The 18876-nt window shown below is 47.1% G+C and overlaps 1 long non-coding RNA gene across 1 annotated transcript; it reads left to right on the top strand.

Annotated features, from left to right (window-relative positions):
• Positions 1 to 7374: 7374 nt before the first annotated feature.
• Positions 7375 to 10669, top strand: LOC123182369 (uncharacterized). The gene is made up of 3 exons (XR_006492103.1): positions 7375 to 7750; positions 8571 to 8671; positions 10353 to 10669. It is a non-coding gene; the product is annotated as an uncharacterized lncRNA (long non-coding RNA).
• Positions 10670 to 18876: the final 8207 nt, after the last annotated feature.

Below are 18876 nucleotides of genomic sequence, written 5' to 3' on the forward strand. Positions count from 1 at the left end.
CGGCTGGATCGGAGTTCGAGGGACGTCATCGAGCTGAACGTGTGCTGAACTCGGAGGTGCCGTGCGTTCGGTACTTGATCGGTCGGATCGTGAAGACGTACGACTACATCAACCGCGTTGTGTTAACGCTTCCGCTTTCGGTCTACGAGGGCACGTGGACAACACTCTCCCCTCTCGTTGCTATGCATCACCATGATCTTGCGTGTGCGTAGGAAATTTTTTGAAATTACTACGTTCCCCAACAGTTCCACTTTCCTCCCACTCACTTCTTTCGAGAGAAACTCTTTCTCCATAAAGGACCCGTTCTTGGCAACGAAGATCTTGCCTTCGGATCTGAGGTAGAAGGTATACCCAATGGTTTCCTTAGGGTATCCTATGAAGACGCATTTTTCCGACTTGGGTTCGAGCTTTTCAGGTTGAAGTTTCTTGACATAAGCATCGCATCCCCAAACTTTTAGAAATGACAGCTTAGGTTTCTTCCCAAACCATAATTCATACGGTGTCGTCTCAACGGATTTCGACGGAGCCCTATTTAAAGTGAATGCAGCAGTCTCTAAAGCATAGCCCCAAAATGAGAGCGGTAGATCGGTAAGAGACATCATAGATCGCACCATATCCAATAGAGTGCGATTACGACGTTCGGACACACCATTTCGCTGAGGTGTTCCAGGCGGCGTGAGTTGTGAAACTATTCCACATTTCCTTAAGTGTGTGCCAAATTCGTGACTCAAATATTGCACTCCACGATCTGATCGTAAGAATTTTATTTTCCTGTCACGTTGATTCTCAACCTCACTCTGAAATTCCTTGAACTTTTCAAAGGTCTCAGACTTGTGTTTCATTAGGTAGACATACCCATATCTACTCAAGTCATCAGTGAGAGTGAGAACATAACGATAGCCTCCGCGAGCCTCAACACTCATTGGACCGCACACATCAGTATGTATGATTTCTAATAAGTTGGTTGCTCGCTCCATTGTTTCGGCGAATGGAGTCTTGGTCATTTTACCCATGAGGCATGGTTCGCATGTGTCAAATGATTCATAATCGAGAGACTCTAAAAGTCCATCAGCATGGAGCTTCTTCATGCGCTTGACACCAATGTGACCAAGGCGGCAGTGCCACAAGTATGTGGGACTATCGTTATCAACTTTACATCTTTTGGTATTCACACTATGAATATGTGTAACATCACGTTCGAGATTCATTAAGAATAAACCATTGACCAGCGGGGCATGACCATAAAGCATATCTCTCGTATAAATAGAACAACCATTATTCTCGGATTTAAATGAGTAGCCATCTCGCATTAAACGAGATCCAGATACAATGTTCATGCTCAAAGCTGGCACTAAATAACAATTATTGAGGTTTAAAACTAATCCCGTAGGTAAATGTAGAGGTAGCGTGCCGACGGCGATCACATCGACCTTGGAACCATTCCCGACGCGCATCGTCACCTCGTCCTTTGCCAGTCTCCGTTTATTCCGCATCTCCTGCTTTGAGTTACAAATATGAGCAACCGCACCGGTATCAAATACCCAGGAGCTACTACGAGTGCTGGTAAGGTACACATCAATAACATGTATATCACATATACCTTTGGTGTTGCCGGCCTTCTTGTCCGCTAAGTACTTGGGGCAGTTCCGCTTCCAGTGACCACTTCCCTTGCAATAAAAGCACTCAGTCTCAGGCTTGGGTCCATTCTTTGGCTTCTTCCCGGCAACTGGCTTACCGGGCGCGGCAACTCCCTTGCCGTCCTTCTTGAAGTTCTTCTTACCCTTGCCTTTCTTGAACTTAGTGGTTTTATTCACCATCAACACTTGATGTTCCTTTTTGATCTCCACCTCCGCTGATTTCAGCATTGAATATACCTCAGGAATGGTCTTTTCCATCCCCTGCATATTGAAGTTCATCACAAAGCTCTTGTAGCTCGGTGGAAGCGAATGAAGGATTCTGTCAATGACCGCGTCATCCGGGAGATTAACTCCCAGCTGAGACAAGCGGTTGTGTAACCCAGACATTTTGAGTATGTGCTCACTGACAGAACTATTTTCCTCCATCTTACAACTGAAGAACTTGTCGGAGACTTCATATCTCTCGACCCGGGCATGAGCTTGGAAAACCATTTTCAGCTCTTCGAACATCTCATATGCTCCGTGTTGCTCAAAACGCTTTTGGAGCCCCGGTTCTAAGCTGTAAAGCATGTAGCACTGAACGTGGGAGTAATCATCAGCACGCTGCTGCCAAGCGTTCATAACGTCTTGGTTCTCTAGGATGGGTGCGTCACCTAGCGGTGCTTCTAGGACATAATCTTTCTTGGCAGCTATGAGGATGATCCTCAGGTTCCGGACCCAGTCCGTATAGTTGCTGCCATCATCTTTCAGCTTGGTTTTCTCTAGGAACGCGTTGAAGTTGAGGGCAACATTAGCGTGGGCCATTTGATCTACAAGACATATTGTAAAGATTTTAGACTAAGTTCATGATAATTTAGTTCATCTAATCAAATTATTCAATGAACTCCCACTCAGATAGACATCCCTCTAGTCATCTAAGTGAAACATGATCCGAGTCAACTAGGCCGTGTCCGATCATCACGTGAGACGGACTAGTCAACATCGGTGAACATCTTCATGTTGATCGTATCTTCTATACGACTCATGCTCGACCTTTCGGTCTTCCGTGTTCCGAGGCCATGTCTGTACATGCTAGGCTCGTCAAGTCAACCTAAGTGTATTGCGTGTGTAAATCTGGCTTACACCCGTTGTATTCGAACGTTAGAATCTATCACACCCGATCATCACGTGGTGCTTCGAAACAACGAACCTTCGCAACGGTGCACAGTTAGGGGGAACACTTTCTTGAAATTATAGCGAGGGATCATCTTATTTAAGCTACCGTCGTTCAAAGCAAATAAGATGTAAAGCATGATAAACATCACATGCAATCAAATAGTGACATGATATGGCCAATATCATTTTGCTCCTTTTGATCTCCATCTTCGGGGCGCCATGATCATCTTCGTCACCGGCATAACACCATGATCTCCATCATCGTGTCTTCATGAAGTTGTCACGCCAACGATTACTTCTACTTCTATGGCTAACGTGTTTAGCAATAAAGTAAAGTAATTTACATGGCGTTATTCAATGACACGCAGGTCATACAAAAAATAAAGACAACTCCTATGGCTCCTGCCGGTTGTCATACTCATCGACATGCAAGTCGTGATTCCTATTACAAGAACATGATCAATCTCATACATCACATATATCTCATTCATCACATCCTTTTGGCCATATCACATCACAAGGCATATGCTGCAAAAACAAGTTAGACGTCCTCTAATTGTTGTTGCATGTTTTTACGTGGCTTCTATAGGTTTCTAGCAAGAACGTTTCTTACCTACGTAAAACCACAATGTGATATGCCAACTTCTATTTACCCTTCATAAGGACCCTTTTCATCGAATCCGATTCGACTAAAGTGGGAGAGACAGACACCCGCTAGCCACCTTATGCAACTAGTGCAAGTCAGTCGGTGGAACCTGTCTCACGTAAGCGTACGTGTAAGGTCGGTCCGGGCCGCTTCATCCCACGATGCCGCCGAAACAAGATAAGACTAGTAGTGGCAAGAAAGTTGACAACATCTACGCCCACAACAAGTTTGTGTTCTACTCGTGCATAGAAACTACGCATAGACCTGGCTCATGATGCCACTATTGGGGATCGTTGCAGAAATTAAAAAATTTCTACGCATCACCAAGAAAAATCTATGGAGTCTTCTAGCAACGAGAGGGATAGGAGTGCATCTACATACCCTTGTAGATCGCGAGCGGAAGCGTTCAAGAGAACGGGGTTGATGGAGTCGTACTCGTCGTGATCCAAATCACCGATGACCGAGCGCCGAACGGACGGCACCTCCGCGTTCAACACACGTACGGAGCAGCGACGTCTCCTCCTTCTTGATCCAGCAAGGGGGGAGGAGAGGTTGATGGAGATCCAGCAGCACGACGGCGTGGTGGTGGAAGTAGCGGGATCCCAACAGGGCTTCGCCAAGCGCTGCGGGAGGAGGGAGATGTGTCACGGGAGGGAGAGGGAGGCGCCAGGGCTTGCGTGCTGCTGCCCTCCCTCCCCCCCTCTATATATAGGGCCCCTAGGGGGGCGCCGGCCCTAGGAGATCTCATCTCCAAGGGGGGGCGGCGGCCAAAGGGGGGACTTGCCCCCCAAGTCACGTGGGGCCCCCCCACCCCTAGGGTTTCCAACCCTAGGCGCAGGGGAGGCCCAAGGGGGGCGCACCAGCCCACCAGGGGCTGGTTCCCTTCCCCACTTCAGCCCATGGGGCCCTCCGGGATAGGTGGCCCCACCCGGTGGACCCCCGGGACCCTTTCGGTGGTCCCGGTACAATACCGGTGACCCCCGAAACCTTCCCGGTGGCCGAAACTGGACTTCCTATATATAATTCTTCACCTCCGGACCATTCCGGAACTCCTCGTGACGTCCGGGATCTCATCCGGGACTCCGAACAACTTTCGGGTTACCGCATACTAGTATCTCTACAACCCTAGCGTCACCGAACCTTAAGTGTGTAGACCCTACGGGTTCGGGAGACATGCAAACATGACCGAGACGACTCTCCGGTCAATAACCAACAGCGGGATCTGGATACCCATGTTGGCTCCCACATGTTCCACGATGATCTCATCGGATGAACCACGATGTCGAGGATTCAATCAATCCCGTATACAATTCCCTTTGTCAATCGGTACGTTACTTGCCCGAGATTCGATCGTCGGTATCCCAATACCTTGTTCAATCTCGTTATCGGCAAGTCACTTTACTCGTACCGTAATGCATGATCCCGTGACCAAACACCTGGTCACATTGAGCTCATTATGATGATGCATTACCGAGTGGGCCCAGAGATACCTCTCCGTCATACGGAGTGACAAATCCCAGTCTCGATTCGTGCCAACCCAACAGACACTTTCGGAGATACCCGTAGTGCACCTTTATAGCCACCCAGTTACGTTGTGACGTTTGGCACACCCAAAGCACTCCTATGGTATCCGGGAGTTGCACAATCTCATGGTCTAAGGAAATGATACTTGACATTTGGAAAAGCTCTAGCAAACGAACTACACGATCTTGTGCTATGCTTAGGATTGGGTCTTGTCCATCACATCATTCTCCTAATGATGTGATCCCGTTATCAATGACATCCAATGTCCATAGTCAGGAAACCATGACTATCTGTTGATCAACGAGCTAGTCAACTAGAGGCTCACTAGGGACATGTTGTGGTCTATGTATTCACACATTTATTACGATTTCCGGATAACACAATTATAGCATGAACAACAGACAGTTATCATGAACAAGGAAATATAATAATAACCATTCTATCATTGCCTCTAGGGCATATTTCCAACACCACGGGCACCCCTCCACCGTCTACTGTTCATCCAGCCCTCCATACCACGGGGTCCTGTTCATCCAGAGGCAACGCCACCGCTCACTGTTCATCCACCCCCCCCGCAACGCTCACTGTTCATCCAATCGATCGGCTTCAGTTAGCAGCAGTAGCGAAGGAATCGCTCGATCGGGTTCAGTTAACAGCCATCGATCGATCGCTCGGGTTCAGTAACGCGTAGCCTGCAGCGCAATCGCTCGGGTTCAGTTAGAGCCCAACGCCTCGCTCGGGTTCAGTTAGAGCCAACGCCTCGCACACACGCGCATACGTGTACGAGAGAAACGCGCATCGCTCGGCCCCCGACCTCCCACCGTAACCGGGAACTCCCCGAAATTTTCCTCCCCCTCGCTTCTACCACGGTTTTTTTCCGTCATGGACCACCCAAAGAATGTCATGCAGCTGCGTCTCCGGCCCGACCAGGACGAAAAGCCCATTTTCTGTCATGATTTTTTGTCATAGAAGTAGGAGCCCATCACATCTATGATGATACCGGGTTTTGTCACAATTATCGTCATAGAAGTGTCATATGTATGACAGAAAAAATTTCGTTCGGCCCAAAATGTCACGGATGTGTCTTTTTTTGTAGTGATGAGAGCGTAGAGAGATCTTACCAGCGACAACCGAGCGTCTTGGTCCAGAACAGAGAGAGGTCCGAAAGTGATTGTCGAGCATCTTGTCCATCCTGCTTTGGTTGCTCATGGACTTGTCAACCAGATGGAGTTCTGGTCGACACTGTACTGGAGCGAAGGGAGGTCAGAGTTGAACCAGGCGGGATAGCAGACCAAATATGCTAGCTCTCGTGAGGTAGAGAAGCATGCTCCATCAGACCACCGAGACACCCGGCCAAGGATGCATAGGTTCTGGTGAGTTGTCTTCAACCTTAATGTTCTTTTATATTAACTAGTAGATCGTAATCTCGCTCTTACAGTCAATCCACATTGGCCATACCATATAACAGTTAAACTGTTGGTTTGATCCATTCCATGGTAGGGCACACAATTATAGTGTTCTCGGCACACCCCATTTCCCTTGACACTGACAGTAGCCAGTAGCCCATGCCCCTGTTGTTTGACATGGGTTATATATAGTGTTGCATCGATCTACTTTGCGCTAGAGTACATGCCAAGATCCTCTAGAATGTCCCCACTTTGATGAAGCCTTGGCATGGTCTCATATTAGGTGGTGTGGGCGGCGAGAGGGGTTGCGGCGGGTGGCTCGGGCGTGTTTTCTGTCCTCGGCAGTTGCGGCACCCCGATCCGGACCTGGGGATCTTTTATCGTCTCGCTTGTCCTGAAGACTTTGGGGTGGTACGTGGGAGCTACCGAGCAAAATTGTGCGCTTTGTTGCTGAAGACGGTGACGCTATCTTCTCGAAGACGTCGTCGTGGTGCTCCTTGTTGTGGCAGGGTTCCGGGTGAAGACCTTTGTCCTATACGGACTCGACAGCGGCGACGCTTAGCGTCATTCTCCCTCCCGAGGATGTTGTCGCGGAGCCTAGGTGGTTTAGTGCGTAGCGTGTCGTTGTACTCAGTTTATCATATTTTCTTTTTCGGTTGCATAGTTCCTGCATGATACGAGGGCTACCTCTCCATCTTGTATCTTTTGACCGTGTACTATGTTCGGTTGTTGCTTTATATGTAAAGCGGGTCGGAAGCCTGTTTCGAGAGTCTTGTATATAGGTAGGCAAGGGTTAGAAGAGAAGAAGGAAAAAGAGAAGGAATGAAAGAAAAGAAAAGAAAAGAAAAGGAAATGGAGAAAAGATAAAAAAAATTGTGTGCAAGATATAGTATTACACTAAAAAGAGTATCCTGTGTTTTGATTGGTCGGGTAGCCTTGCCCACGGATCACGCCTCGTAACTGTCCGATTTGCTTAGATCGAACGGCTGCGGCTGCCCTATCTTTTATTCCCCTCTCTCCTTATCCCTTCGCACCCACGCCTAGCGATCGAAGCCGCCGCAAGTCACCGCCGCTAGCCTGGAGGCCTCATGCCGCCACCGCTCGCCCCTTTCTCTGTAGGTCACCCACGCACCTGGGACCCGGGGCCGTTTCCTCCTCCCCACCAGGCTCGAGGAGGCCCGAGGAGGTGACCATGAGGAGCGCGCAGCCGTCGGAGCCATGGGTAGATCCAGCCGGGACCGTCGGCAACCATCCCTCCTTCCGGCGCCGATGAAGAATTGAAGAGGCTTGAGGAGAATGGGCGCATGGGCCGTGCGCGTCTCCCGCGCTAGGAGCCACCGGTCCTCGTCATCTGCTAGGATCCACGAGGAATCGATCCATATGTAAGCTAGCTTCCACCATAATCCATCCAGCAGGCTGTTTGCTTGTTTGTTTACTAGTGGAAAGACATGATGCGAGGCCGGCGTCGTGGGTACATGCCCGCTGCTAATTGATTCTCCTGCTAATAATAGTAGTATGTGTTCTTGCCCGTGGTGGAGATGTACATACCTGAATACTCGTCACATATCCGTACATACTCGAATACTCTCAAACTGGCACGTATACATATATATATATATACCCGAGTACCTGTGCATTTTTTTAATTCAGCTAAACAGGTCTACAGAGTGTCAATCTTGGCAAAGGCTTGCTTTGCTCCTTTGCCTAGTGTTGCACTCGGCAAACTCCGACCCGTTAGATTGGTTAGTAGAGATTGTGAGAGCAACACGAACATCTACTTTACTGACAGGGAATGTAGGTGTAATACATAGTGGTTTTCATGGTAAAGGTTCTAGTAGATGTATGGTCATTTTAGTGTAGTATATCCCAATAATCACTATGAAAATACAGCAGAAGCTCGTCTGTTCATTTCCAGTTTAATTATTGTATTTCTCATATATCTCAATCTCATCTGCGAGTTTGATATAATCAAATGGGTGATAGCATCACCTTGTACTAAGTACCCATCCTGGTTACTTTTTTATTTAGGTAAATGTAAGATACCATCATCTTTTACCAAGTATTCATCCTGGTTACATTATGTGCAAAATAGGTTCTACATTTAATTACAAATTTGTTGAATATGTGGTTTTACCGCGTGCTTATAGCCTGTACCTTTTGGTTGTACATCTATTTCTGTCTCAAGTTATTTATCTCTTACAGAATGTTTGCGAGGAGCTCGGTTAGTGTTGATGCCTCAAGGGTTTATGCATGTCAGTTCCATGTTGCTTAAAGCCACTGTAACCATGGCTACTGGTTTTCAGGTATATGTTTATGCAGTCATAACACGCTTGTTGACAACTCATATGGAATGTTTATATTATTTATAAATTTCCCATGGAATGTCTACTGTTAAAAAACATCTTGCGGGTACTTTAGTTAGGTACTAGAAAGCACATACACACGCACATGCCCAGCACAACCACAAGCACACAATACATCACAACACATATGTTCCACACATACATCACAACACATATGTTCTGCTTTTGACTTCTCAATGGTATGATGATGCTTTGCTCTGCCACTCTAATTTTTTTGCATTGGGGCACTTTGCATGTGCTTGCTCCTGTGTAGTTGTTCTGCTCTGTCCACATAATGTCCAGATACAACAAGTTAATCTTGATTCGTACAAGAGCTAAGTAGAGTTGTCTCAACTCTTTTTTTTTAGGTTGTTTACCACACGTTTGCCACGTGGTGATTGTTGAAACTCTAAATACAAATAGCGCAACAGTTTACTGCTATGTAGTATTAAATGGGATTATCTAGGCAAATGCACGGATCACAGAAGATCCCATTGACCAGTGAAAAGTAAATAACCTTTTTGACTTTTGCTCCCTTTGCTTCAGCGGTTCAGCCACATCCCTGCGGCTTCTCTCTCTCTCTCTCTCCCCCTCCTCTCTCTCTCTCTCTCTCCCCCTCCCCCTCTCCCTCTCTCTCTCTCTCTCTCTCTCTCTCTCACTATTCTGCACTTCAAACACAACGATGTAGGATGAGGCAAAGTACGCAGGTAACATGAAAAATACATGAAAACAAGGCAAATTTTGGTGTTGTAATTTATAGATACCTCTTGGTTACTTTGTTTCAAAATAAATAATTAAATTTTGGCTGGCATTTTCACCAATGTAGCACCCAAAAAAAATCATCTTTGATGGATTGAATACAACAGAAGTTCTATGCAGTTCGATTGGTAATTGTTCGTTCGTCATCATATAATTCAACATTTTGCTCTCGGGCTATCTATGTGATATGTCTATGTTATCAACTCTTTATTAGTAAAAATAGTACCTATTTTGCCATATCCATGGTCAATTCCTATATTTTTTCTTGGAAAAATTCCTACATATTCCATAGACCATGTTGCATTTTAGAATTTCGTTCAATGTTCGGCCCCCCTTATGTATAATTCCTGGCTCCGCCGTTGCGCCTAACACATGCGTGCAGGTGTGGGCATCCCTTTATTAGTCCCACTTGCAGTCTGAATGTGTATCCCTAAGAAAGTGAATGGTCATGATAGTCTTCCTGAACTATGCCTATGTGTATCCATTGAAGTAATGTTCATGCAAATACTATAATTATCGTTGTTGAATAATAATATTGATCATAATATAGGTCGCATCCAAAGTAGTTTTAAAGACTTTAACAAATCCAAACCAGCGAAATGTTGCATATGCTACTATTCAGAGTATTGATCTAGAAACTAAGGTTGGTGATATTTAGTTAGGTGCCGAATTTGCACTTGTGTGCATAGATGAACCTATTCTGGATAATGAGGAGTTAGTAAGGTAAGTCTCTGATTGCAAGAGAATTGGTGATGCTTTTGCTTCAGGATACTTAATTGTCCAACCTCTAGCTTTTGTAAGTCGGAGTCTTTTCTTCCATATTCCACAATTATATTTGTGTGCATTTAATCACATAACTGTAAGGTCCATTTTCCTTTTACAGATTCAAAAGAAGCATAATGGAGTTGCAGCTGAACCGTTCTTCTGTTGGATGAAGAAGCAAATGTAATTAGAAGATTTTACTTAGCAATAATTGTAGTTTGCATTGATAGATTGAAAAATGTAACACCATTCAGAAGATCTTTTTCTTTGGTCGAATTGATGCAAATGCTATGGTGTAATATTCTCCATAGATGTGTTCTCTATAGTAAAATATATATGAATGATATGCTGTCTAGCCAATAACATTGGTATGTATTTATTGTAATGCATATGTATCCTACACTCGTATATTCATAATAAATACCTTGATATTTTCAATTTGTGTATGTGTTGTGCTTCAATTTCTCTATCATTTTAATGATGCCAAGCATCATAATAAAGTAATTAACTATTTGAGCAGCCACAATGATTTTGTTAAATAAATGTATATTCCATAAAATGGGTATCTAGTTCTGTGGTTAATAATTTTTAAAACACATTAATTATGCTGCCATTCTAATATAGTATTATTACCGATGGTGTTACTATAGTTACAAAATGTGTTACCAGTGTTGTCTTATGATATTTGTATATTATGTTACAAGTTGTGTTACTATAGTTACAAAAACATGTTATCACGATGATCTATGTTTACAAAAATATGTTATTATGGGTGTTACTATAGTTACAAAAATGTGTTACCAACGCGTCTGGTAACACAAAATATGCATGTTACTATAACTTAATTGTAACACAATTTTTGATATATGGTAACAATTACTATATGTGACAGTGGACACCACTTAGTAACACGGTCTAATGGAACACGTTTGAAAACGTGTTACTATGTTGCCTAGTAACACTGTTTTGGGCCTATAGTAACACAACACTATGTTACCAAAGCTCTGTCCTGTTGTAGTGTGTTAGGGCCCCCACCCAGGGTCGATGCAGGGGGTGGGGCTGCCTTGCCAGGTGACGGGGCAGGTGGGCGCTGGCCACGAGAGGCCCAGAAGGCCGCCGGCTGGGCGGTGATGGTGGCGGAGGAGCGACAAGCCTCGGCGCGTTGCTCGGTGAAGAGGAGGCGTGAGTAGAGCTCGTGAGGAGGCATCGCTGGCTTGGCATTGTGGACGGCCTCGGCGAGATTGTCGTAGTCGGCGTCGAGGCCTTTGATGACGAAGCCGGCGAACTCCTCGTCGCTAAGCGACCGACCAATAGAGGTGAGCGTGTCCGCCAGCACCTTCATCTTGTTGAAGTAGGTCGTAGCGGAGGAGTCCAGCTTCTTAATGTCGGCAAGTTCGCTGCGAAGGGCCATCGAGCGGGAGGTAGAGACCCGGGCAAAGGCGTGCTCCAGGGTCGTCCAGGCGTCCATGGAGGTGGCGACGAAGAGACAAAGGCCAGCGACCCCGTCGCCGAGGGAACCCTGGATGGCAGAGAGGATCGCCTGGTCCTGCTGCACCCACATACGGTGTTCCGGGTTGATGGCCGGGCCGTGGACGGTAGGGTTGACCTGCGGAGGACACGGTAGCGAACCATCAACAAACCCGAAGAGAGACCGGCTGCGTAGCAGCGGTAGGACCTTGGCGCGCCAGAACAAGTAGTTGTCCGGCGTGAGTCGGATGGCGATCAAGTTGTCGAAGTTGAACGGCCCGGTGGGCGTGATTGCGCCAGCAGCAGGGACGATTGGCGGTGGAGCCGCGACAGGATCCACGACCGCGACCGATGCCGCGGGTGGCGGCGCGGGGACGATCGGGATCACGGCCGCGGGTGGTGCCGTGAGCGAGGCCGCGGGTGGCTCCGCGGGCAGCGTCTCCCCCGAGGTCGCCGGGATGACGGCGAGTGTCGAGGAGGATCCAGAGGAGGCCATCGCGGGCGGTGAGGGTGGGATCGGCGCTGAAAACAGGGAGCCGACGGCGGTGGTGCCGAAGAATTGAGGTACTGACGGAGCCAGGGGGCGAGGTGGGAGGTTGAGGAGGGCGGCAAGCGACGCGGGGATAGACCCGGAGCTGGCGGCGCCCGAAGCGGAAGCGGTCATGGCGCCGGCGGCGGCAGCCCTAGGGTTTAGGGTTTTGGTGCGGCGGCGGCGGCGCGTGGGGTGGAGGTGGAAGACCTAGGTTAGACTCGATACCATGTAAAACGTAGGTTTTGGGGAAACTGGCTCAACCTTCAAAGGGGTGGCCTATCACATATATATAATGATGACATACAAGTTCAATACCAATAAGGTTGGCTACAATACGAAGTCTAACATGCTGTTGTAGAAATGACCCATGAACCAAAACTGAAGGTGAGACACGATCAACATTGAGTAAAAAAGCACTCCTGGTGGCGGGTATTTCAGACGGCACTGTTAAAAGACTGAGAAGTAGCCTATATTCTTGTGCACAGATTTTCTTACTCAATTGTTAAGAAAATGTCTCCGCTTGAAACGCTGCTTTTTCCAAAGAATTTTGTTACCACCACGGATCATTCCAGCAACTCGAGAACACGAAAAGAACGCTGTTTTTTGTTTACAAGATGAGAAAAGTATGTTTTTAGTCCCGGCTTTTGTAAATGCAGAATGCCATTATTTCTTTCTCTACATCCTCCAGTCCGTCCGAACAGCAAGCAGAAACAAGGTCGAAGTTTTGAAAAGTCAAGGCTGTACCGTTAGTACTATATGAAGCAATTTATGCCCGGGCATAGACGTATGTTGCCTGATTAATCTGGCATGGTTGGCGAGCTTTGCAGCGCCTGCATCCTGTCGACAGGGACAGTCTCTTAGTCTCTACGATCCTCTTCACGGGAGGTAGGTAACAGTCGCTAATGGCGTGGCACATCACGTGGGTTTTTGATTGTGATTTGTCACCCCGTGTTGCTTTGATTTGCAAGAGATTGACTAACTGAAGAAGACGAAGGTAACTTCCTCGCAACAAAAGGAAGGAAGAAGGATCTCGTGCAGAAACGGATAGAGATTTTGACTTGCGAATTTTCATACTACTAATATATATGAATTCTATGCAACAACTTAATGTAAACTCTCTTTTTAATGTAAATGTGGAAAAAAATTCAGGCACGTATAGGATTATAGGATAGGCAGACGCATATTCAGGTGAATTTTGCTGAAAATACATGATTAGGTGCGTGCTCGGGACGATCACTTATTGGTTCACTAACCATACAAGCATCAGCAACATGCTTCTCACCACCTGAACATCCTGGTGATAGTGATGCGATGGTTGACTCGCTCCAAATTAAATTTCGTGTAGACACTATACACCTTTGACCAATATCGTTACCTGTTAATGTTGCTAAATACTCCTAAAGGCCATGGCATGAATAAAATTGTAAAATTATCCAATTATCTGTGCTGCTTGTTGATCCGGCATAAATGACACAAATGATGGCATATGAAGACCTGAGTGCCCAATGAATTCCAGGTACATCTAAAAGTAATCAGGTTAGATCTATTCTCTTCAGGACGAGATCTATATATCTACACCATTGCTTCCTTGGTCGTCAACAAATAGCTATCTATCTGACTGTGTTAAAAAAGAAATAGCTATCTATCCCTGCCAAAAGAAAGGTTATCTATGTATTCACCAAGATAACCCAAGGAAGCCCCCACAAAGCCACAAAACATCATAAGGCGGACTAAAACATCTGCGTCGTCAAGTCTTCGTGGTGGTGCTGAAAACCATGCCGACGTCCGGCTCCGGCACGACGGGCAGGTGTCGCTCCTCTTCAACCACTGGCCGATGCAGCCGGCGTGGAAGGCATGGCCGCAGCGCAGCGGACGGCACATCTGCGCCTCCAGCGTCGTCTGCTCCATGCACACGGCCACCCGGAGCGACCGCCACATGCCGCCGTCGGCGTCCGGCATCTGCTCAAGGCATATGCAGCATCTGTCGCCTCCGGTGCCCGTGCCGCCGTCGCCTTCTCCCTCGTTGATTGCGCCCTGCTCCTCGTCGTAATAGCCAGAGCCTTCGCCGTCGTTGGAAGGGGAGGAGTCCGAGCTGTTGTTTCTGCACCTGTAGATGACGATATAGAGGAGCCGGCAGGTGAAGGCGATGGACAGGAGTGAGCTCGTACCGGATGCCAGGGAGATGATAAGCCCGACAAGCGGCATTAGATACATCTTGCTCGTATCCACGACGAGCACAGAGAAAGGTCGATGTATTAAAGATCAGGGGCGAATCTACGTACAAGGTTTTGGGGGCGAATGCCCCCACTCAATTTTTCTGCCCACGTATACCAGGCCGAGGGTAATATCGTTGCCCCCGCTCAGCCCATGCTATTTGCCCCCACTCCTTAATTTTTTTGTCATATAAAGCCCATCTACTCATGTGTGAGTTGCAGCCCATGTAGAGATTATACGAGCAGGCAGATGCATACGGGCAGTTGCTTGCCAAATCGCTGGAAACCTATGCGCCGCCGCCTGGCTCCTGACTAATCTGCTGCTCATGCGACCGCCGTGACGAGCCGAAGCTGTCAACGCCTGCAACTCTAAGCTACGTACAGGCCTCCCCTCCGACAATCAGCCTTGATCTGAACCATGCACCCCGGCTGGCCGGCTGGGTCGCCGTCCCAAGGAGAAAAAATACGTGCGCTACTCATCAATCTTTCAATCAAGGTAAGCCCTAGGTTCAGTTCTCATTTTTAGCTTCTAATTTTCATATTTTCAGTCTATTCTGATTCCGTGGTAATTAGGTTGATTTAATCTTGCTTATGTAATAATTTCATATGAATAAGTTTGAGCACATGGGAGTAGAATAAATCTCTGGACTATAGTAATATTCTGCCTTCACGTACTTCAATTTATTTAGAAAGCTAATGGACAATTTCTTTTACAAAATCCGCAACTGGTAGTATGCTTGAAATAGTCGATCTATCTGAACAAGCTTACTTGGGATCCACCTAAAAGGAGGATACTTACAGATTTTAATATCAATCATCTAAATGGAAGGTAATGTGCTCAAGCTTATATTTTTAGCAGTCAACGTTTACATTATCTCTTTACATTTAAACACTTTTCTTTTTCCTACAGCTTGAAGGCTGGAATTCACGGACGTACCAACAAAAATGAACGACATATTCATATTCCTCAACTTATTGTGCCTAAAGTGGTTAGTTTACTTTTATTTTGGCAATGATTTTTTTTTTCATATTTACGTGTGTGCTCATACGATTTTTTGCTTTTCTTCCACATATGTATGCTTTGTGTGGTTAGTTTCTTAAAGGATCTAGCCATTAGTTTGTATACACATTTCTCAAGAAAAAGAAATTTTGTACCTCATTGCCCCCTCTCGTGTTTCATCCTGGCTCCGCCCCTGTTAAAGATCGTTCCGTGCTTTGTGATTTTTATTATTTGGGATCGACCATGTGCTGCTGTTATGTTCTGAAGTATTCAGAACCCTAATCGGGTCAAACTCGTTTGAAAGAATTGAACGTGACGTCGAATAGAAGGACTGTTCCCGATTGTTTTTTTTTTCGCCTTAGATTGGCCACAGGCCAATAGGGCCCTTCGTTTCACGATCTTCTGCACAAGGCCCATCAGATTACGGCTGAACAAAATGATTAGAGCCCAGACATACTGTATGACGAACTCCAGCTCCTGTGGATTATGCGGTACAGGACTCGTGGAGGCATTAACTTTTGGAATTTTCAGTAGCCAGGGGCACTTGGGTTCTTGTCAAGCTTGCGCAACATCTTGATGCTACTTCAGATTCGCAGGCAAACACTGGTTATTTTCTTTGATCGAGAACCTCTCACACATGCAGTTCGGAGTGCCGGTCACTTTGTGGGTGATATATATGGTCATCGAGGAGGAAAGCCACGTGCAAGAAGGATCTCAAGAAGATGAATCTTATGCAACAACTTGATGTAAACTCTCTTTTTAAGCGCAACCTTAATGAGAACTCATATCTACAAGTTTGAAAAAATGTGAAAAAAAATCAGGCACGTATAGGATTATAGGATAGGCAGACACATATTCAGGTGAATTTTGCTGAAAATACATGACTAGGTGCGAGCTCGGGATATCATACTACATTAACAATGTCTACAATGTTAGAATAAATCCGAGGCATACCGTCGATCATTCGAGGACCAAGAAATCACATGAGCACGACACCGAGATTTGTTAACGAGGTTCACCAATATGGCTACATCTCCGGGGCCTGACTACGGGCGCTTCTCTCCGTGACACCGTCACAATACCGCACACCGACCACCCGGGCGCTGGCACACGCCGCCGGCTCCCCCTTGCACGCCTATGCTATTATGTTGAAATAGGTTACATCGTGTGTCTACCCTCGCTATATATAAGAGGCCTAGGATACAAGTGTCCTATTAGGACACTCTCCATATCCTATCTAAACACAATACAACTACAAGTCCAACTGTAACTTACCTTGTACACTATATTCGACACAACTCCAACATACAAGAAGGGAACAACACAGAAGGGCACCGCCATCGCCGGCCTTGGCAACTTGCCGAGAGCAAGGTTTTCAACCAGATCTGCTCTACGAACCTCCATCTAGCATCGTGTGTGCCCACCGATCTGTGTCGCCACGCAGGGAGCAGGCCGCCGGCCATATTAGATCTGACCGGAGGCCAAACCACGCATGCCGCTGACCTGTCCACCAGGCACTCCACGCCGCCGCCGAACGCAGCCATCACCGCTGCCTGAGGCAGTGCCGGCCGCCACGCCCGCAACCATCGCCGCCCGAGGCAGGGCCTGCCACCGCGCCGTTGCAGACAACCCTCGCCGCCACCCGAGGCAGGGCCGACCGCCGCGTCGCCAAGGCTAGATTGGCCGCACCTCCTCACGCCGAGGGGCTCCACACCACTCTCATGACGCGGGAGAGAGGGAGACCCCCGCCAGCGCTGTCGGTCCATGGGCTTAGCCCAGCGACGTCCCTCGGCGGCAACAGAGAGAGGGAGGGAAGGAAGAAGCGCCCCCGGCGGCTAGTGTTTCACCAATAGATAATAATATTTGCATCAACATGACATAGTAACAACTAGCTGCAAATATACAACAAGCAACAACTCAAAATATATGTTCATGAATATGAATGTTGTACATAATCTTTAAATACCTAGATGATTAATTAAATACCTCTTGGGGAGATATGGCAGATAAATATACGAGTGAATTTCGTGATGCATACATTTTGCATATAAGTTACATATAGCAGGTCCTGAATATGTACGCGGATGATATTTAAATACATGGATTCTTGCACGATATAGGAAAGTGCACGTGACATAAAACATTAATCTGAAGTACAACCGAGATACATATATGTTTGAAGCGTAGTATTTAGATATCATTTCGAATCGCCTTTGATAGTCCATATAACTTTCATACAAAATGTATTCGGTTCAAAGGACAAGAGGCCCAAGACTATAATATCAGTGTAAATAATCATCCAATTGATCAAACAGGTCGATAAAAAAAAATTCTCACGATTTTCATCAAACCAAAAGACAAACAGTACTTTAAACATACAAACATCTTTCCCTCGAATAAAAAAAAGCAGACAACAACACCATTAACAAAATAGTCATACGCTATGTATTAACATACATTGTTATCTATAGGCGAGGCGCGGCAATGCCGCCTATCCTTTCCTTGTATGAACTACTTCGCAATGAATCAAGTCTTGAGATGATTTATACAAAATTACAAAAGGAAACAAAATAGCTTACCAATTCATGTGGCACGGCATGTCACCGGGCACTACCCGCTATTTTATACAAGCTTCCCATCAAATTAGCAAAGAACTTTTTTTATTTCACAACCAAACCGGACTGAAACATGAGAGTCGGCGAACCTGGTGGTTAACTAAGCTCCATCGGCCGTTCCTCAATAGACCGGTGAAAACCACTTGGACTGTGCAGTTTAAAAAAACCCGGGAATAAACCAGAGGATTGAACACAAAAAACGTATTGCCGGAGACGGGATCTGAAGTGGAAATAGCTGGAACGCGAATATGGCAGTTCCAGACACTCCCGGGCCCGAGCCGGCACCCTGCGGTATCCCATCGAGATCCGTCGGGTGGGCGACCTCCCGGCGGTGCCTCGCCCGCCGCAACCTCCCTCTTCGCCACGGCCACCCCCGCCCCCTTCCCCGCCGTCTGATGACGGCCATGGCCCCGGTGCTGTCTCGCCGGGCCGCTGGATGGAGGGGGGTGGTTCTTCTGCGAGGCGAGTGGAGGAGTCCAACGGTGGATATGTCAGGCGTTCCTTCGCCGGAACGGTGGACGCGGCGCCGCACCATCGCCGGCGCTGAAGGTGGTGACATCACGCCTAGTGGGGCTGGCTCCTTGGGCACGCCAGACTGCGCTGCTTTGGGGCCCGCTGAGACCATGCGGGCGTTGACCACAGTGGACTTTGGGGGCTGGTCCCGGGAATCGCGGGTAAGGGCTGACCCCGGGCCCGCCTTGAGCTGTGCATTGGAGGATGCTATGGATCTGATGGATGGCAGCCGCTCCCCCTCTGCGTGCAGCGGCTCGTCCATCCAATCCGCGGAGGTGGGCAATATGATTGCCGCTCTACGTGGC

This window comes from Triticum aestivum, chromosome 1D (assembly GCF_018294505.1).
Source record: "Triticum aestivum cultivar Chinese Spring chromosome 1D, IWGSC CS RefSeq v2.1, whole genome shotgun sequence".
Lineage (NCBI taxonomy): Eukaryota > Viridiplantae > Streptophyta > Magnoliopsida > Poales > Poaceae > Triticum > Triticum aestivum.